We start from the raw sequence: 27,481 nt of genomic DNA, 5'->3' as shown, positions 1-27,481 counted from the left end.
GTACCTATTCCTGCAGTTACTCATGATGAGATGACATCAAATCCAAAAACCTCCTAGTCTACCATGATACATGGTCATTTTGGATGCAGGTGACTGGGAGAGGCAACAAAGTTATGAGGCGGGATGGAGGCTCCGGGCACTGCTGATGAAAACTACGCAAGAGCCACTAGGTGATGAAGATGGGAAATCCAGATCGACAATGACTTTCCGTGAGGTCTGGCTCAGCTGTAGGACAAAACTACATAGTTTTTTACGGGAATAGTCCGAGCTGTAGGAAGGACGAACAAGAAAAATTTGTGCAGTTTCCAAAACGAGCAGGCAGTGGGAGCTTGGTAGCCAAAAATGCGCAATTCCTGGAGGGAACTGGTAGCAAAAACTGCACAATTCCTAGAGGAAACTGGTAGTTTTCTATTGGGTCACTGGTAATAAAACTGCATAATTCTTGAGGGGAACTGGCAGTCAGCTGTTGGAGCTTGGCAGCAGAAACTATGCAATTCTTGGATAAAACTTGTTGTCTGCTGGTGGGAAAAACTGCATTGATACTGGGAGGGTGGCCTTCTGATCACCTATACATAGTTTCCGAGTTCAGCAAACTACTGGGCAGCATAGATCTTGCTCATGAAAATTGCGCAATTTTTTGGGTGAGCAGCCGTTCGACTGTCGAGAGGCTTGGCTAGGAAAGCTGTGCAATTTTCTAAGGGAGACAGGGACGAGAACTGAGTGTCTGTCTGGCTTGTCTGCGCAATTTTCTCATTCAGTGGAGCAGGCAAGGTCTACAGCCTCTTCGCAATTTTTTAGGGGAGTGAGTCCCGGGGTGGCTGCTAGGTCAAACTCTTCGGTTTACCAGCATGAAGGTGGATTGATTTTCTTGTGGGAAGCGCAACTTGAAATATCTTTCTTGGTGCTTCTATGCTATTTTGGGTGACAGTGAATCTAGTCGATGGCGGGGTGATGGTCCGGCTATTAGAGGGGAGTCTAGTCGTCATAACTTTAGCAAAAATGACTGTGTGCATGAGTGAAAGATGCATATGTGATCCTACAAACACACACTTACATGACTCAACGACGAGACAACTCAAACCATCCAAACATACATGTTCAACATGATTGACCGACGGTGCAAGTAAAAAGTGTAACACTTGTGATTGATCGTTGGTTGACCGTGAGGACCCTTGCACAACAGCGAATGTGACTCCATGTGTGGGTGCGACAGATGTTTTCATAGTGAACACAACATGTACACACGAAGCGAAGACCTTGGGCATGACCAGAACATGGTTGTATGCATGAATTTGACATCAACAAGAAAAAACTTGGGTAAAATAAACAAGCATGGTGGATGTGAAGACTCACACAGGCTCACAGAGTGAACCCGAGTGTGTGCAGTCATCAAGTGAAACTCTCAAGGGAGGCTCCGAAAATGGGCGCAGGCAAAAATTTGATGGTTGTAGTCACTACAACAGGTTCAAATTACGTTGAGTTCCTCCATGAGATGAGGAAACTTCTACTGAACTTGGTCCCTCGTGAGTCACTTTCCCTAGTGAAGGAGTTGGCCTGCTTTGACAACTCGATATAGTTGGATCCTTTGATGTGGGGTATTCTTGATCCGTATGTCCATGATCCGATCAGTTGTGGCTTATTCCATGCAATCTAGGTTTAACTCTATTGGTGTGAGTTGTTCTTCAATGTCGGATGTGTCCAACAGTGGTGGAAAGTAGGGCCAAAGGTGGTCCACATTGAACACTGGGTGCAGACCAAGGAATTGTGGAATACGGAGCTTGAAAGCATTATCCCAGTGAGGCGCTCCTTCTACAAATGTAGCCAAACTTTGTCGTCCACCTGGAACTTGTGTGGCACCCGATGTTGATCATATCGTTGCTTCTACTTAGCATTGGTTTTGTCCAATATGTCATGGACATATTGGTGGATGTATTGAATATGCTCAATGAAGTTGTTTTCCTTGTTGGTTTCGGACTAGACATGAGCCGAATTTGCCTGAGTAGCTCCAAATGGTATGGCCACATTAATGGGACATAGTGGCTAGAATCCCAAGCCCACCTAAAAAGGGTTGTGGCTAGTCGAGTTGTGGAGAGCCCAATTATAGTTGTGATGGATATAGGGGAGGCTCTCATCCCATGTGCATGGATTCTTTGAGTTGTACATGCGCAAAATGTGTATGATCATCTTGTTGACAACCTCTATCTGGCCATCAGTTTGGGGATGGAAAGTTATGGACCTAGTGAGCTTAGTGTTCAGCATTGACCAGAGACTAGACCAAAATGTACTGAGGAACCTTCTGTCCTGATATGAGATGATAGACTGTGGGATCCCAAAGTGTACCCACACTCATTCAAAGACGAGTTTAACAGTGGCTTCTACTGTGATATTCTTCTTGCAAGCCGCCATAATAACCATCTTTGAGAATCTGTCGACCACAAAAACATAGTTGTTTCCATGCTTAGTAGAAGGAAGGCCCAACATGTAATTCATGGAGATGGATTCCCAAGGTCAAAAAGGGGTAAGCAACAAAGTATAGAGGTTTTTCTTCTTGATGGTCAGTTTGGCAATGGCATAAGCAGTGTAGGATCTGATGTATTTCTCGACATCTTGTCAAAGATTCGGCCAATAGAAATACTTCTACAGTATTTCCACTATTTTCTCAACCCCGAAATGCCCAGTGATCTGACTATAGTGTGCTTCCCAAATCATCTTGGAACTCTCACTTGAAGGAACACAAAGGTGTCCCAACTAGCATAATAGTGCATCCTAGAGGTGAAAATATGGAACTTGTTGACCCTCCAAGAGCGTCTGGTATGTGTGGCCAAATTTTGGGTCGCTTTTGTAGAGAAGTGGCCAATTAGAAGTCTCATGCCCACGGGATTAAGAACAACAATTAACGCCATGATTGGTGGTTGGATGAGGTAGTCTGTAACATCATTAGTGTTTCCCTTCTAGTACTTGATATTCAAATGGAACTGTTGCAGGTATGTAGACCATTTATGATGGCAATCATTCTAAAACTTCCCTTGCATTTGTATGAAGTATAGGGACCAGTGGTCTGTGTGGATGATTGTTTCCTTCCCCAAAATGTAATTCTTCCATTGTCAGCAGGCCTGCATAATGGAATAAATCTCTTTGTCATAAGTGGGATACTTCCAGACTATTTCTGAAAGTGTCTCACTGTGATATGCCACTGGATGCCCCTATTGAGTAAGGACTGCCCCAATAGCATAGTGAAAGGCATCTGTCTCGATCTCAAATGGTTGTTACAAGTTTGGTAATGTGAGCACTAGTGCAAAGAAGAGGCAATGTTTCAAATTTTTGAATGCTTTATGTTGTGATTTAGACCAAAATAATTTTTCTTTCACTCCTCCCTTGGTGACTTGACTCAAGGGCCAAGTGATATGAGAGAACCCCAACACGAACCTGCAGTAGAAATTAGCAAGACCCAGAAAACTATGGAGCTCTGTCAGAGTGGTTGGGGCTGGCCAATCCAAAATGACTTAGATCTTGGGTGGATCCACATGCACCCCCCTTTCATCAATAACGTGTCCCATATATTGAACTTGGGTCATGCCAAAGTGCATTTCTCCAAATTGGCACACAACTTGTGTTGCCACAGTGTTTGGAGAACCTATCGGATGTGGTGGAGGTGTTATTCCCAATTCTGGCTAAATATCAGGATGTCATCCAAGTATACCACTACAAATTAGTTGATGAATGACCGCAAGATGTCATCCTTCAGCCTCATGAAGGTTGCAGGAGCATTCGTCAACCCGAAAGGCATAACCAACCATTTGAAAAGGCCCTCCTTGGCTTTGAAGGTAGTCTTCCACACATTGGAGGGTTCGATTGGTATCTAGTGATATCCAGACTTCAAACCGATCTTGCCAAAATATTTCCCCCCCTTGAGTTGGTCGAGAAGGTCATCAATTTGTGGGATCGGTTACCTATTCCAGACAACAATCTTGTTCAACACCTAATAGTCAATGAAGAGTCTCCAAGTCCCATCCTTCTTCTGTACCAACATGATCGGGCTCCCACAGGGCGATGAACTCGGTTGGATGTGACCTTTCTGTAGCAGCTCTTGAATCTATCTCTTGATTTCATCGTTCTCCAAAACAGAACACCAATAGATTGGTCCATTGGGCAATGATGCACCTGGGGTCAGACCGATGGAGTGCTTGACCTGACAGTGCATAGTCACCCCTGCGGGGGAGGTGAAAATGTCCTCGTACTCCTCTACGACCTTGTCCATCTGTTGTTGTCATGTGGAGGGGTCCTTTTTGGAGGTCGTGGCCACTGTATTCTTCTTTCCTTGAGGGTGTATCATCAGGAAAACAAATTTCTCGGTTTTGGAAATGAGCTTATTGCATTATTTTTCAGTAACCAAAGAGATGGTATGATCCAGGTCTGGGTGTGACGAAGGACCCTTCCAAGACCTTTTACTTTCGTGATGTGTTAAATTGCATTTTTAAAAGAACATAAATGAATACATCTGCATGTTGTAAAGAAGAGGAACAAGACAATCATCAACACATGAAAACATAAGTGTTGATAACGGAGTTCGTCCAGGAGGGACTACGTCTCCGGGCCCCGGTGTCAAGATGGTGTAGGCCGTTGCATTAAGTGCTACCAATAGTGGTGATGTACATAGAGGTGACGTCGATATCATACAAGGAAAAATGCCCTCACGCAGGAGTGGCTATAAGAGATGTTCTGCTAGAGGAACTCTCAATCAAAAGACTCCTATCAGTATGACATAAAACTCATGCATGATGAGCATCTTGCCAACATGGCATAAAAGGATCTCAATGAAAAACATGCATGACGACAATATGAGTATCCCATCAACATACAACAAAGGGATCTCAACACATAACATGACGAATCATGACAGCAAGTACATCACATAGAAGATTCCACATCACATCAAGCAAGGAATCATGAAAACATGTAAGAAACAAGATCCTGCATCAACATCAATCAAGGATTTGTGCAACATAATGCATAAAGAAGAAGTACATGAACACGTCATATACCTCACAACCAAGGGCCATCTGAAGAAGTGGATGTCAAACTGCTAAAGCTGTTCGAACCATCGATCTCACGGCATCGATCGCATGAAAATCACTACTTGCACATGAATGTGGACATCTGCACTGGCACTTAGAAAAGTGGCTGGAAAATAAAATGAGAGAATGACAAATCTAAATGCACCATCAGATTTATGGTGTCGAGTAGCACAAAATTGACTGTCCAAAATCTGAATTCTACGAAATTGAGAATCTGGGGCTCAAGGAATCTTTTAGATTCCCCCAGGGTTCCTCAAAGATTCTGCTCCATGGGTGGACTGGAAATCTGCAACTCAGATGGCGAATCTAATCTTTCCATTGCAATCCCTGCAGAAAACCATGAAAAACAAGTATAAACTTGATTATATTCCGACATGGCAAAATTTTACCTCCTCGGGAAAATTTCAAGGCTCATGGTTCCGCTCCCTGTTTTTGCAGCTATCATGGTTCCACGCGAATTCTAAAAAATGGCCAAAAAATTCATAACTATGATGGAGAAATAGACAATGCCATTGCATTCGTGGCGACGAGAGGTGTATAATCCATATAATATTTGTCAAATTCTGACAAAGTGAAAATTTTGCCCTCTTGCAAAATTCATGGTTCCTGCATTAAAAAATTAATTAATTGTCTCAAAATTTGTGCCCGCCTTCTACCTCGAAATCCATGCCCTACAGTCTCTCCCCCTTGTACACTGAAGAAAATGACTATTTAAATAAAATTATGGGCATATTTACCAATGTAATGGTTTGGCACATTGGTTAAATAAAGCGTTGGTTGAGGAGGGGTCGGGGGATCAAATCCCGCCCCTCCATATATAATTTTTGGAAACCGATTTTTGTTTTAACAAAATCATTTTCGGGTGGTTGGGCCTGCCTTGGGTGGCTTGCCCCCGTACCCTCCTCCACATTGATTGGCGCATACCGTGTACATGGCAGCTTAATGCCGGCGGTTATGATATATATTGGGCGCATTTATGTTAACATTTGGTTTTAAGTTTGTTTTGATATGGGGCCGCTGCATGGTGGCGGGCCAGCCACGTGGCTGGCGCGGGTTTGATACCCACTGGCCTCCCTTAACTCCCATATGCTGGCGCATTTAAATATGTGTCGGCATTGTTTAATAAGGAGGTTGGGACAATGGGGCGTGGGTCGGGTCCACCGTCGGTGGCCCACCCACCCCATAATACATGTGAAATGATATATGGTTATGCATTGGTTTGGAGGGTTGGGTCGATGGGGTGTGGGTCGGGTCCACCGCCGTTGGCCTGTGCCCACCCTATAATACAATGTGTTTTAATATGTGTGATGGGGGGTTTGGGTGATTCCGGGGGCGGCAGGGTCATGGCTGCCCGCCCCTTTCTAATATGACTTGTTATGTGTATTTTTTGGGGGTGGCGGGGGTGGTGGCCCGCCACCTCATACATATTTTGTTTTTTTTATAACATAATGGTCATTTTCAAAATATTTAAAAAATAAGGGTCATTTGGAAAATTAACGAGGCTGCAATTTTGACCTATTCTAGGAGCTAGGTTTATGCCTCGGGGTCAGTCAAATTGTAGGACACTTAAACCTGGCCCATAGCCCAACTTTGACCAAAACTTTGACTGACCTGTTCTTCCTCATACGAGCTCGGTTTGATGAACCGTTCGCACCTCCGTGATCAGGATGACAAGATCTACGCTCTGGTCCTAGTTGAAGTCATTCTGAGCACTTTGATTTTCGAGCATTCATAAGCCCTCTTTGTCCTGTGTGTCTCTATGGAGCCACCTGGATCAATCCTCCCCACTGAGGAGCTTTTGGTCCTCAAAAATCATGAAAAATAGTCTGCAACTTTCTCTGTACCCTGCTTGCATCATAAGCGTCCTGAAAAGGTCTTGCTTCCATCTCCTTCACCTTTGTTCTTCGAAGCCTTAAGCGACGAGCCGACACTTGCTTCCTTTGCAACCTGTAGTACATTGTTTGCAATTTACATGCTTGAATGACATGACCAACTAAAGACCCAAAACGTCCCATACTTGCCCCGAGCTTATAACACATACTCGGTGGTCAAGTTTACAACAATATGGATGTAATATCCCAGCCATGACAACAAGGCCAACCTATCATGGTTGCTTCAACAAGTGATGGAAAACACATCATCACTGAAATACATCATTTACATACATAAGGCCAAACACTATTGTTTTGACAAGTGATGGAAACATAACATCACTTTCAGAGTGTAAAATATGACTTAAAACATGACCAGACATCATTGTTGCTGACCAAGTGATGGAAACACATCGTCACGTTTATATTTTAAAATGCAACAAATGATTTACAAAAGAATGACCATGAAACAACAACATGTCTAGAAACCATTTTTCACTTATCACGGTGAATGGGTTGCCTCATTGTGGTGATTTTGCTTGTCGAACAATTGCTCTTCTTGGTTCATGCACCAATGCTTTGTCTTTAAGGCACTGCTCTGGATGGAGCCTCCAACAAGTGGCTCTTTGGTGGCCACTTCTATCGTAATGACTGCAGTAGGTTTTCTTCGTCCATATCTGCTTAACCTGTTTCTTTTCATGCTGTTGAGAGGGTTCTTCACGCCTCATCTTTTTGTGTGTTTCCATTCTTTTCCAACACTTAGAAAATGTATGGTTATGAAATCCACAAAAGGTGCATGTTTGTTGATGCCATGTTTTACGTTCATTATTATCAACATGATCATAATTGAGATGAACATTTGAAGATCGAAAGCGGTTATACCTTCCCTTGCTGTCTCTGATGTCAGTATGGTGATGAGAGCTTGCCTCAACTCTCTCCCTACAATGGGCACTATCGTGGGATGATGGGATGTGTTCCTATCATTCTCTTTCCTCGACGATTTCAATGATGTCTCAGATGACTCTGACACCTTCGAGCATTCTCCTTTAGTGTATATCAAGCCTGCAAATGGATGTTTATGCATAACCTCCAAAGATTGATTTATGCCTTGGTTATTAACACCAAGTTCTTCTTTACAAAAGAATGACCATGAAACAACAACATGTCTAGAAACCATTTTTCACTTATCACGGTGAATGGGTTGCCTCATTGTGGTGATTTTGCTTGTCGAACAATTGCTCTTCTTGGTTCATGCACCAATGCTTTGTCTTTAAGGCACTGCTCTGGATGAAGCCTCCAACAAGTGGCTCTTTGGTGGCCACTTCTATCATAATGACTGCAGTAGGTTTTCTTCGTCCATATCTGCTTAACCTGTTTCTTTTCATGCTGTTGAGAGGGTTCTTCACGCCTCATCTTTTTGTGTGTTTCCATTCTTTTCCAACACTTAGAAAATGTATGGTTATGAAATCCACAAAAGGTGCATGTTTGTTGATGCCATGTTTTACGTTCATTATTATCAACATGATCATAATTGAGATGAACATTCGAAGATCGAAAGCGGTTATACCTTCCCTTGCTGTCTCTGATGTCAATATGGTGATGAGAGCTTGCCTCAACTCTCTCCCTACAATGGGCACTATCGTGGGATGATGGGATGTGTTCCTATCATTCTCTTTCCTCGACGATTTCAATGATGTCTCAGATGACTCTGAAACCTTCGAGCATTCTCCTTTAGTGTATATCAAGCCTGCAAATGGATGTTTATGCATAACCTCCAAAGATTGATTTATGCCTTGGTTATTAACACCAAGTTCTTCTTCCTCCTTGTGCTTCATCCTGGTAAGGAGCCTCATGTTTGTCCTTGTAATTGGGATCTCCACATCTCCAGCAAAAATCATACTATGTGATGATGAAACTGAAAGTAAATCTACATCTTTTACCTCCTCTTTTGATTTGGAAAGAACTAATGAGGGCTTCTCATCATCCGTTGTTGGTGATTTGCTAACTGTCATGGCGCATTCCCCAGATTCCTTTTTGACATACCCAAGTCCTGCCTGATGGGGTAATTCCTATACTGTGATGGGGTTGACAATGCCTTGGCCATTAACACCCAAGCCTTTTCCTTCAAACCCCATTCTCTTTAATAGTTTTCAAAAACAACGAAATCATCATCAGGAAATATACATGAATATGGAGAACTACTTTTTACCTCACATGGGTCTCATTGCAGCTTTTCAAAGGCCTCATCCTTTTATTGCAGCTGTCGTAGCAAAATTCATTTTTCCTCTTTCTCTTCATGTAGACACATCTTCAATTCATCGTTCTTTGTTTGAAGATTATGTGTGTTTTTCTTCAGTTCCTCCAGGGCCTCTTCCGTGGCTTGCAACTAAAGTTGCAATCGCTCCTTTTCCTCTGTCTCTTTCTATAGAGTTTCATACATGACTTCCACTCTTTTGGAAATGTTGAGCATGGTCTCGTATATCGCTTTTTCATCCTCTGTCGCTGCACGTTCCATTGTCCACACTGCAATTCACATCAATGCAAAGACCACTCTGATACCACTTGATACAGGTCTGGGTGTGACGAAGGACCCTTCCAAGACCTTTTACTTTCATGATGTGTTAAATTGCATTTTTAAAAGAACATAAATGAATACATCTACATGCTGTAGAGAAGAGGAACAAGACAATCATCAACACATGAAAACATAAGCGTTGATAATGGAGTTCGTCCAGGAGGGACTACGTCTCTGGGCCCCGGTATCAAGATGGTGTAGGCCGCTGCATTAAGTGTTGTCAATGGTGGTGATGTACATAGATGTGACGTCGATATCATACAAGGAAAAATGCCCTCACACAGGAGTGGCTCTAAGAGATGTTCTGCTATAGGAACTCTCAATCAAAAGACTCCTATCAATATGACATAAAACTCATGCATGATGAGCATCCCGCCAACATGGCATAAAAGGATCTCAATTCAAAACATGCATGACAACAACATGAGTATCCCATCAACATACAACAAAGGGATCCCAACATATAACATGATGAATCATGACAGCAAGTACATCACATAGAAGATTCCACATCACATCAAGCAAGGAATCATGAAAACATGTAAGAAACAAGATCTTGCATCAACATCAATCAAGGATCTGTGCAGCATAATGCATAAAGAAGAAGTACATGAACACATCATATACCTCACAACCAAGGGCCATCTGAAGAAGTGGATGTCAAACTGCTGAAGCTGTTTGGACCATCAATCTCACGACATCGATCACATGAAAATGACTGCTCGCACATGAATGTGGACATTTGCACTGGAACTTAGAAAAGTGGCTGGAAAATGTAATGAGAGAATGACAAATCTGAATGCACCATTAGATTTTTGGCGTTGAGTAGTGGAAAATCGATTGTCCAAAATCTGAATTCTGCGAAATTGAGAATTTGGGGCTCAAGGAATCTTTTAGATACCCCAAGGATTCCTCAAAGATTCTGCTCCGTGGGTGGACTGGAAATCTACAACTCAGATGGCAAATATGATCTTGCCATTGTGATCCCTGCAGAAAACCATGAAAAACAAGTATAAACTTGACTATATTTCGACATGGCATAAAATTTTACCTCCTCGGGAAAATTTCAAGGCTCATGGTTCTGCTCCCTATTTTTGCAGCAACCATGGTTGCACGTGCATTCTGAAAAATTCCCAAAAATTGCAAAAATTTGATGGATAAATTCATAGTGCCATTACGTTCGTGGCGATGAGAGGTGTAGAATCCATATAAAATTTGTCAAATTCTGACAAAGTGAAAATTTTGCCCTCCTGCAAAATTCATGGTTCCTGCATTAAAAAATTAATTAATTGTCTCAAAATATGTGCCCGCATTTTGCCTCAAAATCCGTGCCCTACAGTCTCTCCCCCTTGTGCACTAAAGAAAATGACTATTTAAATAAAATTATGGGTGGATTTACCAATGTAATGGTTTGGCACATTGGTTAAATAAAGCGTTGGTTGAGGAGGGGTCGGGGATCAAATCCCACCTCTCCATATATAATTTTTGGAAACCAATTTTTGTTTTAACAAAATCATTTTCATGTGGCTAGGCCTGCCCCCGTACCCTCCTTTGCATTGATTGGCGCATATCATGTACATGGTATCTTAACGTTGGCGGTTATGATATATATTGGGCGCATTTATGTTAACGTTTGGTTTTAAGTTTGTTTTGATATGGGGTCGCCGCATGGTGGCAGGCCAGCCACATGGCTGGTGTGGGTTTGATACCCGTTGGCCTCCCTTAACTCCCATATGCTGGCACATTTAAATATGTTTCGGTGTTGTTTAAAAAGGAGGTTGGGGTGATGGCGCGTGGGCCGGGTCCACCGCCGGTGGCCCGCCCACCCCATAATACATGTGAAACGATATATGGTTATGTGATGGTTTGGAGGGTTGGGGCGATGGGGTGTGGGTCGGGTCCACCACCGGTGGCCCGTGCCCACCCTGTAATACAATGTGTTGTAATATGTGCGATGGAGGGTTGGGGCGATTCCAGGGGCGGCGGGGTCATGGCCGCCCGCCCCTTTTTTAATATGACTTGTTATGTGTATTTTTTGGGGGTGGCGGGGGTGGTGGCCTGCCACCTCATACATATTTTGATTTTTTTATAACATAATGGTCATTTTCAAAATATTAAAAAATAAGGGTCATTGGGCAAATTAATGAGGCCGCAATTTTGATCGATTCCGGGAGCTAGGTTTATGCCTCGGGGTTGGTCAAATTGTAGGACACTTAAACCTGGCCCACAGCCCAACTTTGACCAAAACTTTCACTGGCCCGTTCTTCCTCATATGAGCTCGATTTGATGAACCATTCACACCTCCACGATCAGGATGACGAGATCTATGGTTTAGTCCTGGGTTGGAGTCATTCTGAGCACTTTTATTTTCAAGCGTTCATAAGCCCTCTTTGTCCTGTGTGTCTCTCTGGAGCCACCTGGATCATGGTAGTAGGCGGTGCTACCTTTGGTATATTATATAACTTATTTCCCAAGGTAAAAATAACAACGTGAGGTCTCGACTCATATATTGCATGTCTCTTCCACAAGTGTGGATGGCCTAATAATACATCACAAACATCAAGAGGGGCAATGTAACATAATACCAAATCTGTGAAGGGCTTGATGTTGTATGAAAGGTGACACTGTAGGCTGACACGAAGATCCCATCCTTGGTGAAGCCACCCAATGGTGTACGTTTGTGGGTGTTATGTGGTTGGTAAGCCCAACCACTTCATGACCTCTACTGAAATGTCGTTCTTTTGGCTCCCATTGTCGAAAATGAACTATAGCGGGGAACCCTTTACCCACATCTTGGAGCAAAAGAGGTGCTCCTCCTCCTCTAGATCTTTGGGTTCCTCCTTTTGTATCTTCGTGGTGGAAACAGTGGTGTTGGGCTCTGCATAAATAATCTGCTTCCCTTTGTCATTCCCCTTGTCGAGTTTTGACTTAGAGTCGGAACATGCATCTGATTCAAAAGCCTTCAACTTGGCCACCAATGATTGCTTGGCCCAACACTCACTTGTGTTGTGAGTGGAGCTCTTATGGAACTCACACCACTTTCCCATGTCCTTCTTTAGCTCCACGGTGTTTTTCTTTTCTTGCGGCTTTGGTGGGTTGTCCTAGACCACCTTGCCTTAGATTTTTCCTTTGTCTTGCAGTTTGGGGGCACCTTTCCTTTGCTTCGGATTTGTAGATTCAAAGTTTCATTTTTTCTGTTTAAGCTTTTGCTTGATCTTGAAAGCATATCAATACACCATGTCGAGTGAGAGGATGTCCAGGAACTCCATCTCATCCTGGATGTACCTGTGTAGGCATCCACGATACTTGAGTACTAAATGTTTCTCAGAATCCTTGATACCCAACTTCGTTCGTGTTGACACCTAATCCGAAACGGATGAGGTGAAGCCGGACAGTCATCTAGAAGATGAACTGATCCGTTTTGTATTTGTATAAATAAAGTGCTAGCTAATGAATAAAATATCAATCAGAGTTTTCTCTCGTTCAAATGAGGAGTTACCCTGGCCTGACATGGTATCAGAGCACAGGTCCCAAATTAGTTGTAACTCCTGGTCTGTTCTGTCCTGAACGCCTCTGAGACTGACACTGCCCTCTCATGAGACTGCGCCCTCTGTTCTGACATGAAGACTGCGCCCTCTGTCCGTGGAACTGTACGTTGATGCGTTTCTGCTCAAACCTACCTCATTCCATTCAAACAAAATGGTATGCGTTTCCAGGTAATCGCTGGTGTCTGCATTTGATATGACTGTGTAATTTCGCTGCGTCATTGCTCTTCTGAAGACTGAGTTTATGAGACTGCGTTTATGTAATAGTGGCCTGAAGACTGAGACTGAGACTGCGTTTTTTGGAAATACATTGGGAGACTGCGTTTTTTAAAGAACTGTGGTTTCGTTAATGTATTGAAGTATGGTGACTGCGTCTTGTTATTAACGCTGTGGGTATATGGTGACTGGTTAGAAATTTAATGCAAATCAACCGATTCGTCTGCCGTTTCATACCTCTTCCTGTATGTAGATGTGCCCCAGCAGATGAATGGAATACGGCCAACCTTCTGGCTCTTTGATACCTTGAGCAGCCAACTGGAGTTGGAGCTCGTCGCAGAAATCTGAGATTTTGTCATATTGCTTGGATTCAATCACTTGTTTGAGCTCCGTTAAGTCCATTCGATTCTCGACGCCCACTATTTTTTGCTATGTCCTCAAAAATTAAATGCTATGTGCAGGGAGAACTTTATTTGTGCTTTCTGTTTCGTTAGAGCCTTACAGATTTGTAAAGTTGTTCCGCATTTCCTCCCTGAAAATCAGTGCGACCACAGCCACGTATTAAAAGAGCATCTCCAGTGAAAGCCTGTAATGTATTGTGTGTTGGTGACTGTGTAATGGTGACTGCGGTTTTTTATTGAAGTCCGTTGCGTAGAGTACAATGGGAATGCATGGTGGGAATGGTGTTTGAAGACCATGTAATGGAATGATCCCTTTGTGTGTTGAAATTTTTTAAGAGTGCGTTTGGTAAATGTATTCAGTGCTCAGAGGTGTTGCTGGTATCCATTTTGTCAACAATTCTGTTGAATATAAATTCAGAGCTGCGTTTGTTTGTAAGCTGCTCCATGGTATTGGCTGCGTTTTATTGGTATTAAGCGCCCTCTCTTTTTTTTCAAAACAGAGATATATGTTGAGCGCCCTCTCTTTTTTCAAAACACTATATATGTTTGGCACCCTCTCTTTTTTCAAAACACTACATATGTTGAGCGCCCTCTCCTTTTTCAAAACAGTGACATATATATATGAGCGCCATGTTTTTTGTTGAGCAGTGATGAGTTGAACAGTGATATATGTAAGCAGTGAGCGCCCTCGTTTTATTAAACAGTGATATATATGAGCAGAGATATATTTTTTTTAGAGAATGCATAAGGCTATTACATAAGAATTTTTTTCCAGCAGAAGTCTTGCTGTGGCATAAGAATTTTTTTTTTCTCCAGCAGAAGTTTTTTATCAACAGAAGTTTTTTTTTAGCAGAGATATTTTACAGAATGCACTCAATCATTTCAATGGTCGGAATAGTTCTCACTGGCAAGGAGAACTATTCTGAATGGTCTCGAATGGTGAAACACACCCTCATCTACAATGAGCTGTGGAAAGGAGTGTGTGTCGGAGAAGAAGACAGAGACCCTGTGCAACCCACATCAGACAAAGAACTCGCCATTTGGGAAAAAAAGAACAGCAAAGCCTTTTCATTGATCGCAACATCTGTCAATGAGGAAGTAAGTCATCATATTTCATCCTATTCCACTGCCTTTGAAGCTTTACAAAAGCTGAAAGAACTCTATGATACACATTCTGCACTTGAAGTTGTTCAGCTCATGATTAAACTCTTCACTCTTGAACTGAAAAATAATGATCCTCTTACTCTTGCATCTGAAATAAAGTCTATAGTGCATGATATTAAATCCACTAAGGTTGAGTTGGATATCTCTCTTATTGCCTTTCTCAAAGCACTCTATCCTACCTACTCTAACTATCTTGAGTCTTTACAAGCAAATGGAAATCTTAAAGATATAACCTTTGACACTCTTGTGAAAAAGTTTGCTGAAAGAGAGAAAGCCTTTGGAAAGAAAACAGTCCCTGAATCTTCTGAAGAGACTGTTTGCCTTGCTCATAAAGAAAAGCAGCCTGCTCAAGATTCTACAAGAGGAAGAGGTGGACGAAGAGGAAGAGGAAGATACTTCAGAGGCAGGGGGGGCAGACATCCTCAAGCAGAAAAGGCAGATCTGCATTGCATTCGCTGCAAACGAAATGGATCACATGATGCTTCTACATGCAAGCTACCATGGGACAAAGTTGAGCAGAGAAGAAACCAGCAGAAAGGTAAAACTGATGACACAGACAAAGGTAAAGCACCTGAATCCGCTCACTATATTGAGGCACAATGTAACATTGGAGTAAATGAAGACTTGTTTAATGCTTCACTTGCTTCTTCGAAAAATGACTGGTTGCTTGATTCAGGAGCAACCTGTCATATGACTTATAGGAAAGAATTTTTTGAAGATTTCACTGACAATGTTGATGGAGCAGTATACTTTGCAGATCAGTCAAAAATCAAGCCATCAGGGCTTGGCACAATCAGGCTTAAACTGCCTGGTCTTCCAGACTTTCTTCTGGATCATGTTCTATATCTCCCACAGCTGAAGAGAAACTTGCTGTCCCTGGTCCACATCCGCCAGCAAGGTCACTCCATTCACATGTTTGATGGCAAGCTTGAGGTAAGAAAGGCATCTGACCACTCACTTGTCATGAGGGGTATAGAAGAAGAAAGACTCCTTAAACTACAAGGAACCTCTGCTCATGCACAGCATTTCTCATATATTTCTCATCATGAAGAAGGTGCACTTCCATCAAGTTTATTATGGCATGCTAGATTTGGACATTTAAACTATGATAGTCTCCGCTTGTTGAAGAAAAATGGTGTTGCTGGTTTGCCTACAATTCCTAGAAAACATAAACAATGTGATGCTTGCATTCTAGGAAAGCACAGCAAACAGTCTTTTCATGATTCACATTCAAGAGCACATAGGAAGCTTGAACTTATTCATTCAGATTTATGTGGTCCAATGCCTGTTTCTTCTGCAAATGGAAATAAATATATCATGACATTTATTGATGATTACACCAGAATGTGTTGGGTTTACTTATTGAAGAACAAATCTGATGCTTTTCAAACATTCAAGAATTTTCATAAATGGATTGAAAATGATGCACAATCTCATATTGGGTCTATTCGCACTGATAATGGAAAAGAAAATACATCAAATGAATTTGAACACTATCTTCGCCAACATGGGATTAAACATCAAACAACTATGCCTTATAATCCTCAACAGAATGGTGTAGCTGAAAGAATGAACAGAACAATTTTGAATATGGTACGATCCATGCTTTTCTTCAAAAATGTAAAGACAATGTTTTGGGCTGATGTTGTTCTATGTGCTGCATATATAAAGAATAGATGTCCATCTAGTGCTATAAGAAACAAGACTCCTTATGAATTGTGGTATGGACATGTTCCTTCGGTAAAACATCTCAGGATATTTGGTTCCACCTGTTATGCTTTAATACCAAAGGTACATAGAAACAAACTTGGTGCTAGAAGTCGTAAGTGTATCTTCCTGGGGTATTCAAACACATCTAAAGCATACCGCCTTTATGATGAAGTAAATAAAAAGTTTGCTTTATCTAGAGATGTCATTTTTCTTGAATCATCCAAATCTGACAGTGTTGTTGAGCGGCAACTTGATCGCTTGGATAGATTCACAAAACCGAAATCATTTCAAGAGTTTGATAATTAGATTCCACATCTTGAAGGGGGGATTCCTATACTAGATCAACATGTGGAATCTTCTTCTGAAGAACAATCTCCCCTGCATGACACTCCAACAACGGATGATGCTTTAAGTGATGTAATTGATAGAATTGGGAGACTCAATCTTGATTCAGACCCAACTCAATCAACAGAATAGCCTGGACCATCTCAGAAAGGTCCCCCAAAGTGGCTGACAAAGACACTTGAAAGTGTTCATCCTGATGAAATTGGAAAAACAGGAACCAGAAATTCAAACCGACAAGATGGAGGTGATGTAGATAACTCTAATTCACCTGTTGATATGGATGTTACTTATGATTGTGAATTGAACTTGTCTACAGATTTTGAACCAACTTCCTTCAAAGAAGCTGCTTCTCATGATGAATGGAAAGAAGCGATGCAGAAGGAGTATGATGCCCTCATAAAGAATGGCACTTGGAAGCTGGTTGATCCTCCATTTGGAACCAAACCAATTGGCTGCAAGTGGGTCTACAAGAACAAGTACAAAGCTGATGGCTCACTTGACAAGCACAAAGCTAGGCTTGTGGCAAAAGGTTTTGCACAGAAGGAAGGGGTCGATTATGAGGAAACTTTTGCTCCCACAGCAAAATGGGCCACCATCTGGACACTCTTTGCACTAGCTGCTCAGAACGGTTGGAAAGTCCATCAAATGGATGTAAAAACTGCATTCTTGAATGGAGATCTAAAAGAGAATGTTTTTATGTCCCAGCCTGAAGGATTTGCTGTGAAAGGACATGAACACAAAGTATGCAAACTTGTGAAGTCCTTGTATGGCCTCAAACAAGCACCACGAGCCTGGTATGAAAAACTAACTGAGCATCTTCTGAAACTCAACTTCAATCATTTTGATCTTGATGATGCAACTTTATTTGTCAAGAAAGTTGGCAAAACAGTTGTATATCTTGTGGTATATGTAGATGATCTTTTAATGACAGGGAACAATGAAAGCTATATTGCATCCATAAAGAAAGAATTAGGAAAAAAATTTGAAATGACTGATTTGGGCTATGTTCATTACTATCTTGGCATTGAAGTAACCCAACATCCAAAGTCCATATTTCTTTCTCAAAAGAAATACATTGGAGATTTGTTATACAGATTTGGCATGACAGAGTGCAATCCCCTTTCTACTCCAATGGAACAAAACTTGAAGCTCACATCTACTGAAGGAAAGGAATTTGAGGATGCAACAAAGTATAGACAGCTTGTAGGAAGTCTCATCTACCTCACTACTACCAGACCAGACATTTCATTTGCTGTTGGAATCCTCTCCAGGTTTATGCAAAGGCCTTGTGAGGGACATTGGTCTGCTGCAAAAAGAGTTCTAAGGTACTTGAAGGGAACTCAAGACCTTGGAATCAAGTATACACAGGTGGATGACTTCAACTTGATTGGATACTCTGATTCAGACTTCGATGGAGACAAAGAAACTGGGGTATCTACTTCAGGATATGCTATGAGTCTTGGATCGGGAGCTGTCTCCTGGAGATCACGCAAACAATCAGTACCAGCAGATTCCACAACAGAAGCAGAATATGTGGCAGCAGTTGAAGCAACGAAAGAAATTGTGTGGCTCAGGAAAATTCTTGAAGATTTGCAGGTAAAACAAATACAATCAACTCCACTCATGATTGATAACACATCTGCAATAAAGTTGGCCAAGAACCCAAAGTTCCATGATCGTACTAAGCACATCAATACTAAATATCATCTGATCCGACATCATGTTGAGGCCAAAACAATCCATCTCCGTCATTGTTCCACAAACGAGCAAATTGCAGACATCTTCACCAAAGCGCTTGGAAGAGAAAAGCTTGAAAGATTCAGAATGATGCTTGGACTCACCAACATCCCTTCAGATTAAGGGGGGGAATGTTGACACCTAATCCGAAACGGATGAGGTGAAGTCGGACAGTCATCTAGAAGATGAACTGATCCGTTTTGTATTTGTATAAATAAAGTGCTAGCTAATGAATAAAATATCAATCAGAGTTTTCTCTCGTTCAAATGAGGAGTTACCCTGGCCTGACAGTTCGAAGGGTATGAAAAACATTGGTAACGTCTGGCATGTCTTGGTCCCTTCCCTACCGCAGCGTGGTCCAATTTATGCATTTATCCTCATAGCTCCCGACAGGGTAGTATTGTTCCTTGATGGTGTCCCAGAACAAATTCCAAGTGGGTGCGGTTGAAAACAATGAGGGTGCACTTTCATCCTTCTGCTCACAGTAGGTTTTCCACCAGTCCTTGACATGGGGGGCGACCTTGAGAAGAGAAAAAGTAATATTTTCTCGGCTGGAAAAATCATGAATAGAAAAATATCCTTCTAGCAGATTTAACCATTTATGTATGATGTCTACATCTATTTGGCCCTCAAATATGGGAATGTCAAAGTTTATTTGTACCTTAAAAGGAGTGGCGCTTCGAGAGTGGTTGCTAGACGTGGATGCGCCACCGGTGGGCAACCATTTAAGGATCTAGGCAAAGTTATCCATCATCACATTCCTTTGTTTATTGAGGGCCTCCTCGAGCAATATTTTGATAGGATCTCCTGCTCCCTCGTCTTTCTTTTCTGCCCCCATGAGTGGCTGTCGGGGTTTGTGATGTTGATCTTGCAAAGTTTCAACCAGAAGGATCGAGAAAGAGAAGATCGCTCTAATACCAATGATCCAAATTTAAACAGGAACACAACAAATTACAGATATAACCATAAACACAGATATGAACAAGAATAAAACTTCATTTCATTAATATCAAAGAACTGAAATATGCTTACATACAGAATGGGAATAAACTAGCTTGGGCGATGGTAGCTTATCTCTGAGAAGAGGTGGCGGTTACATGCCTCTGAATTGTGTTACAATTAGGCTTGAAGGCCTACTTATTATTGAGAAACAATGGAAAACCCCAAACATCCAAAAACCTAACCCTAGGAGATGAAATGCCAAACTATGGGCCCCGTTGGGGTAAATTGGTACATCAACTTCCCGGGGTTGTAACTTTGGCATATGATCTTCGTTTGATGCACATGATACCTCGTTAGAAAGATATATCCAAGGAATATAGCTGCTCATAGTGAATGTAAACTTACAAGTGTGTATTTGCCACTAGTTATTTTCCCAAAAAAAGTCGTTTAGGGCCTCAAAACGACTCTGGAAGTTCACAATCCGAAAAACTACCAAAAATAGTAAATTGTGCTACAATTAAGGAAAATGAAAAACTGAAAGAAACAATGGTGGGGGTCTACGTGGAATAGGTGAGTGGCCACCAATATCCACCTAGATCATCCCTAGTCCACAATAGAGTGATGAATGTTCTTACCACAAACAACAACCTAGATTATAAATGCTAATTGAGCTAGAATTCGAGGGGTATAGTTTTTGTTGACACCTAATCCTCTGCGATTGGGTGAATTTGGAATGTGAACAGTCATCAAGAAGATGAACTGATCAGTCACATTCATGTATATAACAATAGCTACCTAATGAAATAAACGAATCAGTTTTTCTGCCAAGTCTGGAGTTACTCCTGGCCTGACAGTTTTCATGAGAGAAAACCACTAGGTTGGAATTTGATGGATCCACACATCCAATAGATAATAACAAGGCCTTCTTTTGGGCGAGGTAGTTTTGCAACACCTCAATAGTTGACATAGCTGATGGAGACTAAGCCAAGTCTTCAACTGCGTTATAATTTTGGGCAGCGCTTAAACGAGGATTGAAACAAGACTTATGAATAACGCCCTTCGGAAGCTTGATAGTCAATTCCGCAGGAATCAAAGGTGGATTAGGATCAAATGAAGGTGGTGTCAAACTAGAAGGTTGATCAATAGACTAACCATTTGGTGGATTCACATTACCATAGTCCTTGTTCTGAGTGGCCACCATAACATCATATTTAAGCTTCAAGGAGGAAAGCATCAAAACCGTGTTAGAGGGAAATGGGTCGGTCAACACAGTGGGAGAAGTGGAAGATTTAAGAAATTGATTCACTTCAGCGTGGTGTGGAAAATTACATGTAAAGTGATCCTCGTTGCAAATCAAGCATGGGTATCGAGGCTTTTGTTTCAAGGATTGATTTGTTTGTTTATCCTGTGGTGAGGGGTCTTTCTTCTTCTTACCTTTTCCTTTCTTCTTCATTCCACATTACTATTGAGACTTGACTTTATCATATGAAACGACATTTATCTCAGAAGCAGAAGCCACAGGAGGATGGGATTGAGGGTTTTCAGCAGGTGCGGTAAACATAATACTAGATGGTTTACTCGCCAACTGTGAACTAGCAGAACCAATCACGCCATCAACGACATGAGATTCTTTACCAGGTGGAGGAGGAATAGTATTCGAAGGTCTCAGAGTGTTTGGTATATTATCATAGAGCATGCCCGATTGGGTATAAACAAGGTCCAAATATTGCGCACGAGAAATAAATTTCTCTTCGGTCATGACTCCACCTTTAGCCACATCTTCTATTATAAGAGCCAAGAGAGATTTGGCATGTTAATTTTGATAGTGCTACATTGTTCTTTGCTTTGATAATTGAATTACTTCATTAACACATTAAGCTCACCCCACAAAATTATAACATTATTCAGATTCACATCATTATTTATCAACATATGCAACTATATAGAAAGAAAAATATCATCATCATCAATGTAGCAGAACATAAAGGAACAATAGAAGAAAAGCATGCACACATAGAGACACCAAGATTGGTCGGAGACCAGGGAAAAACCCACTACGGGGAAAACCCTTGAAAATTCTTCTTCTTCTTAGATCGTCATCAAATGATTCAGAAAAAGAGAGTACAATGATCCATATATTTATCTATGCAACAAAACAACTAGAACATCCATAACATGAACTTAAACATGCTTGTATTTAAAGACCCTGATTATGAGGACTATAATGCGTTGTTACTAACTGTAGTTAACTGTTGTATACTACTATCACTACATTGAACATTTTTGCATACTGATAACTCATCGTTTGGTCCGAGACGCTCCCATAAATACTCTATGTGTGGGCGTCTGGGATTGACCTGGACGCTCCTAGGTGAACTGCATGCGTGCGTCTGAGGTCAAACTAAACTATGGAAGCCCTAGATTCCCAGGTGCTCTCTCAGACACTGTGTGTGAGCATCTAAGGCTGATTTGCATGCTATTTAGAGAACTGGATGAGTGCATTTGGGACATATCTGGACACTCCCAGGTGAACTATGTGCGGGTGTCCGATGTTCAACTGCATTGCGGAAACCCTAGCCTCCCGAACACTCTCACAGACACCCTGCGTGGGCGTCCATGACTTCCCAGAACCTCCCAGGACCATACTGTGCCGACATATAGGGATGAAAAACCTTAGTTATGTGCGATTGTTCGAGACTCAAAAACCCTAGACATGTGCGAGCTTCGACCCTATAGTTACGAACCCTTTGTGTGAGCTTTCCTCCCTCAGACCTGTGCAAACCAAACAATAGAAGAGAGAAGAGAGTGCTTGATTATTGTCTCCAAATGATATAGGCTTTCATGAGGGTCCAATTGATGTTGAGGCCAACTTGTCCAATTGTACATGTGCATAGGGCTGACCTAATCCAATATACATGAGTAAATAAATAAATTCAAAAACCAACTTCTGTTTGTCCAAATAAGGTGATATTTAGGTCAATTTTAGTCCTATTGAAAAGAGAAATCTATTGAAATTATTATATTAATCATATGAGTTGTCTAAAGTGGAATTTGACTGCAGTTGCATAATTTTAACACTCCCTCTCAACTAGGGAGAATTCCACCTGCCAATATCTTTCCATCAATCGATATGCCATTTTGGTACCTTCAAGTGTCATTGTGCATCATCACTAATCATATTTGTCATGTAGTCGTCATGCCATGACCATCTCAAGAATCCATTATCACAAATCATTAATGTACATCTTGATCTATCCCTTTCTTATTCCTTCTTATCTCTTGATTGTTTATGCTCATATGTTGAAAATTCTCAAATCTAGAAGAAGAAGAATTTGTTACCCGAGGGGAGATTAAGCTACCACCCTCTATCCATCAGGCTACCACCCAGAATCTTTGCTAGTGGGCTACTACCTAGAATATCATCATCAATCATCATTAGAGTGCATATCATCAAGGAGCACATATCAACCTATAACCACATCAAGGAGAACATCTCAACCGAGAATCTCATGGGGAGCTATACATCTACAACCCCATATCAAGCAATAGGATATCCAAACACACAGGGGAGCACATCTCGATCCCGAGATCACATCAGGTAGCTCAATCTCTGCATAGAACCACATAGGGGTATCTCAACCCATCCTATTACCTACTGATCTTCCCATCGACGAACCTAGATAGTCATGTGGTAGAAAACCTGCATCATAATCAAGTTGATTTGTACACCCCAAGTACACTCTCAACCCATTGGCCAAACGGGGAGCGATATTCTCGACAAGCCCTACTTGTGGGTATGATGCCAACTGGGGTATACTTTGTAAAGACCAGAGAGGGGAGCAACATTCTCCAACCCTATGAAGCTAAGGGAGCAGCATCTCCAACCCTATAGGTAAAATATAGGGTTGATATCCTATTTTCCATAGTTCCCTCAACCCCAAGAGCCCTCTATCTCAATTCCTCACCCTAGGATCTCGGATAGGGAGGAAGAGTTGGCTTAGTGTCCTCGATCATCATTGATCTCATCATAGTCAAATCTAGTATCTTCTTGTCTCAATAGTAGTTTCTTCATGTTCATATAGGACAAACATCATGTTAGATCATAAATAATAATATAAATCTCAAAAGGATACCATAATGATCCTCCCTCTCAAGGAGGTGTCAATCAAAGCTTGTCTCGAACAGCAACAATGTCTCAATATATGGAAGTATCTCAGTGCCAACTATATATATGGGATTCTCTGTCATTGCAATGTATCTATGTCATATTCAGATCTTGATCAAACAAATCTATAATGAGCTTCTACATTATGCCTCACAGCTAGTCATGCTAGCAACATCATACTCAATCTCAGTCGAGTGTAAAGCTATGGATCTGTCATCAATAATATCATGGCATATCTCATATTAAGGCAACACTCATATGTGCTCATCAACAATAATATCTATTAACAACAATACATCCATGCAGTCACATATCATAGGAGAAATATCTTAGCCTAAAAAATAGAACATCTCATGCAAACATTTCAAAGGATGTTCGGTGGCAACTCTATGTGAATGAAGCGACTCAATCATGAATTTATTCAAGTTATATGCACATCAAGTATATATCTATATATATATATATATATATATATATATATATATATATATATATATATATATATATATATATATATATATATATGGATGTTCAAAGATGAAACATCAATGCTTCAATCAACTATCGGTTTCCAATTCAAGTTTAACATCTTGTAATTCAATCAGAGTATCCAAGGATTTGCATTTCCATTATTCAAAGACATTTTTCAACAACCCAAATTTCAGAAATTGATTCATCATGCCATGATACATTGTTTAGAGCTTCAGAATCCATCTCCCTCTTACTTAGTTCATCAAAGGCTCATCACCTGTCAAGAGTAAACTATCAGTATGTAAAACCACAATCAAAATCAAATCCATACCTTGGAACTCATCATCCTGACTTCATTAGATAATTTTCAAATATGGACATATCTAGAATGTGGGAGCTTGCTTCATACAATGCTCTCGGTAAGCATAATTCCTTACGAAGCCAACATAATTAGCCTTACATAAATCAATGTTGTACCATCCCATCAACAAAGTCAGCTCATCAAATTTTAGAAGTCAAATCAAAACTATTATTAAATTCATCAAATATCATAGTATCAATTATTTCAACTAGATGATAGATATAGCTCATATAAAGTCTTGATTTCATTTATTATCATGCCAACCAGTTTGTCATCTATCATGAACTATTAGTCCAAAACTTCATCAAGTCATTCTCATAATCATAATACAAGTCATTTTTGTCACTGGATGCAGATGCATATACCAAGGAAAAGTCATGTAGGTTCCATCTTCATATTGAATCACAACTTTCAATATTTCAACTACTGTGCTAGGAACAAGAAGGTCAATACAAAACCATTTTTCTAAATACTCACATAAGTCATTAAAGGTCACTATGCCCACATAGCATTGATATCAGGGAAAATAAAAAATTGTCAAATCAAATCATTAGTCATCAGGTCAAGTCCAAATATGCTATTGTAGAGAGATCTATAGTCCAAAGCATATCTCAATCATTAAGTCAAAGTTCCAAGACATTGTCAAGCATCATGTCAAAACTCCAAACACTTCTTATCTATATCAATCAACCAAATCATGCCAAACTCTTCTAGCAAAAACCTCAAACATAATGACATATCTATATGTATGTCCTAGTCACCTGAAAACACAAGTTTAGTATTCATGTCCATATTATGGAAAACATTCAAGCTTGTCTTGCTTTCAAATCTTACTGTTATCTACAACACATCTGTAAGACAGACATCTTTGAGGTGAACATTTGATTTCATGCACAATACTTCATTGTGATAAAAAATTTAACCTAACAACTTTAGAAATCAATTTACAGTGGCAAAATATGTCATAGACACTTAGATTCAGAGTTCAGATAACTTTAGAAATCTTCATATGATGGTCAGTTGTCGTCAAACCCCTAGACACTCTCTTTAGGTTAGCATGGGAATGTCTTTAGCATCTTGGACACTCTCTAAGCCATTATGTGAGGGTGTTTGTGTTTGAACCAGATGCTCCCAAGAATACTAGATGCTAGCGTCTAGGGTCAAACTTACCCAGAACCACTCCAAACCCCCAAACACTCTCTTCCAATTATTGTCTTTGGCCTTTGACTATCCGGATGCTCCCTTGACCACTATGTGTGAGCATTCAGGGACGAATACTATCTGATCTATCTTAGAAACCCTAATTTTTGTACGGGCTTCAGATATGTGACTTGTTGGGGTTCAGATGCACATAAATCATACTTCAACACATAATTCAAATATTAATGTGAATAAGAATCTTGAGAAGATATTCTTCCTCTGACTGGGAATATACTTCATTCATCTTCATTCATGTCATTAACCTGTCTCTACTAGAGTCATGTAACAACAGATCTGTTAGATCATAAAAATATATCTATGATGTCTATCAGCATCATTCAATATTTCATCAAAGGTTAGACTCAAAGCAGCAGATAGATGCAACATCATATCTTAGAGATTCTGAACACAATAACACTTTCTATTAAGTCAAGGAATTCAGTTTAACCATATTCCATCAAGACATGACCACGGGTAGTAGGAGATCTAGAATATCAATATCTTAGTTATACCTCTATCATCATGGTTATCATGCTTATCACTATCAATAGGATCAGGTTAGGTCATTCAATAAAACTTTACCAAAACAACAAGAGTGTCAATCTCTCTTTCCATTATCTTTCCTCATGCTTATCACAAGCACTATCAATAATATCATTTATAAGAATTAATGAGATAAAATGAGAAGTGAAATTCATCATGTATAGAGTCAAGGTGCTAACCTTCTTTATAGGATCAAGATATCCAATAGATAGATGTTAGCCAAACATCAAGTATATCAATGTATCAACATTAGATAGCCTCATAGAATTCAAGAAGATCAAAATGTTCAACACTAGGTGCATCATTTCATCATAGGAAACATAGATCCAAGTCAATTTCATATGCATGTATGAGCCATTAAAGAAAGAGGCATTCTCATCATACCTCAGGGCTTACCTAGCCATCAATGTTACTGCTCAAATACAACATATCATGCATACCTTGTGGAATTCGAATACCTATGCACATTCTCATTAGACATAGGAAACTTGTGTCACCAGTTCATATAGTGCCTCTTTACCTTTTCCAATTATAGCCATCCTTCCTGCATTTCAAATGATCCTCAAGAAGGATCCACTCATCACATCGCATCATGGAGGTTAGAAACATCCATATACTCAAATACATATGGAGGAAGTATAAAAAATAAACATAACAATTAGTTCCATAACTCAACAAAAGTAAGAAACATCATAAGTCAAGAGATACTTATCTTCAATGAGAGGTGATCCTCTCCCTCTTGAAACAACCTTTAAGATCCATTAATGTCCATTGTCCACATAACTGTTTTTCCTTCAATCAACCAACCAGGCATACTAGGGATTATCCCATTTGGGGCTTCATCAAATCTTCCACAAGTGTTTGAGTATCTTCACATTAACCATACTAGGTTTCATATCTCATAATGTTTCCATAAACTAGGGTTTTCTTTCCAACCCTAAACTCATAGAATCCATCAAATCCTAATAATAAAGTTGCCCAAGGTTTTCTTAAAATCCTAGAATTATTTTAGGTCTCCACCATCCTCTTCTTTCTTCCATCAATTGTGTCAATTTCGGGGTGATCTCCATGGATTTTCTTTGGCCCAACTCCAATACCGTGTTAATTTTCATAGGGCTACTTGTTCTTTTCTTTGATAATTGCATTTCTTCATTAACACA

The sequence above is a fragment of the Pinus tabuliformis genome, chromosome 2_1 (assembly GCF_031772625.1).
Source record: "Pinus tabuliformis cultivar Carrire ecotype Pingquan chromosome 2_1, CPIR1, whole genome shotgun sequence".
Classification (NCBI taxonomy): Eukaryota; Viridiplantae; Streptophyta; class Pinopsida; order Pinales; family Pinaceae; genus Pinus; species Pinus tabuliformis.
This window is presented reverse-complemented; position numbering follows the sequence as displayed.